The following is a 2470-nucleotide window of genomic DNA, read 5'->3' as shown; positions in this document are numbered from 1 at the left end:
GAAGGAACAACTGGAGACTGTAACCAGAGGTACCTCCTAAGAACGGCCTGGTGAGTGTACCCAGAGGTTCCTCGGAATGAAGGCCTGGTGAGTGTACCCAGAGATACCTCGGAAGGAATGCCTGGTGACTACCCAGACGTACCTCGGAAGGAAGGCCTGTTGACTGTTCCAGAGTTAGCTCGGAGGAAAGGCCTGGTAACTGTACCCAGAGGCAGCTCGTAAGAACGGCCTGGTGACTGCACCCAGAGTTACCTCGGAAAGAAGTCCTGGTGACTGTACTCAGAGGTACCTCGGAAGGAAGGCCTGGGGACTTTACTCAGAGATACCGCAGAAGGAAGGCCTGGTGACTGTACCCAGAGGTACCTCAGAAGGAACGACTGGAGACTGTAAGCAGAGGTACCTCGTAAGAACGGCCTGGTGAGTGTACCCAGAGATACCTCGGAAACAAGTCCTGATGACTGTACCCAGAGGTACCTCGGAAGGAAGGCCTGGAGACTGTACCCAGAGGTACCTCAGAGAAAACCCTGGTGAATGTGCCCAGAGGGTCCACAGAAAAAAGGCCAGGTGACTGTACCCATAGGTACCTCAGAAGGAAGGCCGGTGACTGTACCCAGAGGTACCTTGTAAGAAATGCCTGGTGAGTGTACCCAGAGATACCTCGGAAGGAATGCCTGTTGACTCTACCCAGAGGTACCTCAGAACGAAGACCCGTACATGTACCTAGAGGTACCTCGGAGAAAGCCCTGGTGACTGTACCCAGAGGGACCTCAGAAAGAAGGCCTGGTGACTGTACCCGGAGGTACCTCAGAAGGACGGCCTGTTGACTGTGCGCAGAGGTACATCAGAGGGAAGACCTGGTGACTGTACACAGAGGTTCCTCGGAATGAAGGCCTGGTGAGTGTACCCAGAGATACGTCAGAAGGACGGCCTGTTGACTGTGCCCATAGGTACCTCGGAAGGAAGACCTGGTGACTGTACCCAGAGGTTCCTCGGAATGAAGGCCTGGTGAGTGTACCCAGAGATACCTCGGAAGGAATGCCTGGTGACTACCCAGACGTACCTCGGAAGGAAGGCCTGTTGACTGTTCCAGAGTTAGCTCGGAGGAAAGGCCTGGTAACTGTACCCAGAGGCAGCTCGTAAGAACGGACTGGTGACTGCACCCAGAGTTACCTCGGAAAGAAGTCCTGGTGACTCTACTCAGAGGTACCTCGGAAGGAAGGCCTGGGGACTTTACTCAGAGATACCGCAGAAGGAAGGCCTGGTGACTGTACCCAGAGGTACCTCAGAAGGAAGGCCTTTGACTGTACCCAGAGGTACCTCTGAAGGAAGGCCTGGTGACTGTACCCAGAGAGACCCCGGAGAGAAGGCCTTTGACTGTACCCAGAGGTACCTCAGAAGGAAGGCCTTTGACTCCACCCAGAGGTACCCCTGAAGGAAGGCCTGGTGATTGTACCCATAGGTACCTCAGAAGGAACAACTGGAGACTGTAACCAGAGGTACCTCCTACGAACGACCTGGTGAGTGTACCCAGAGTTACCTCGGAAACAAGGCCTGATGACTGTACCCAGACGTACCTCGGAAGAAAGGCGTGGTGACTGTACTCAGGGGCACCTCGGAAGGAAGGCTTGGGGATTTTACCCAGAGATACCTCAGAAGGAAGGCCTGGTGACTATACCCAGAGGTGTCTCGGCAGGAAGGCCTGGTGACTGTACCCATAGGTACCTTGGAAGGAACGACTGGAGACTGTAACCAGAGGTACCTCGGAAGAACGGCCTGGTGAGTTTACCCAGAGGTACCTCGGAAAAAAGTCCTAATGACTGTACCCAGAGGTACTTCGGAAGGAAGGCCTGGAGACTGTACCCAGAGGTACCTCATAAGAAAGGCGTGGTGACTGTAACAAGGGGGACCTCGGAAGAAAGGCTTGGTGACTACCCAGAGGGAACTAAGAAAGAAAGCCGAATGACTGTACGCAGAGGTACCTCTGAAGGAAGGCCTTTGACTGTACCCAGAGGTACCTCTGAAGGAAGGCCTGGTGACTGTACCCGGAGATACCTCGGAGAGAAGGCCTGGTGACTGTACCCAGAGGTACCTCAGAAGGAAGGCCATTGACTGTAGCCAGAGGTACCCCTGAAGGAAGGCCTGGTGACTGTACCCATAGGTACCTCAGAAGGAACAACTGGAGACTGTATGAAGAGGTATCTCCTAAGAACGGCCGTGTGAGTGTACCCAGAGGTACCTCGGAAACAAGGCCTGATAACTGTACCCAGATGTACCTTGGAAGGAAGACCTGCAGATTGTACCCAGACGTACCTCGGAAGACAGGCGTGGTGACTGTACTCAGAGGTACCTCCGAAGGAAGGTCGGGGGACTTCACCGAGAGGTACCTCAGAAGGAAGGCCTTTGAGTGTACCCAGAGGTACCTCTTAAGGAAGTCCTGGTGACTGTACCCAAAGGTACCTCAGAAGGAAAG

Source organism: Loxodonta africana, unplaced genomic scaffold, assembly GCF_030014295.1.
Source record: "Loxodonta africana isolate mLoxAfr1 unplaced genomic scaffold, mLoxAfr1.hap2 scaffold_51, whole genome shotgun sequence".
Classification (NCBI taxonomy): domain Eukaryota; kingdom Metazoa; phylum Chordata; class Mammalia; order Proboscidea; family Elephantidae; genus Loxodonta; species Loxodonta africana.
The sequence above is the reverse complement of the archived record's forward strand: the minus strand, read 5'-3'. Positions refer to the sequence as shown.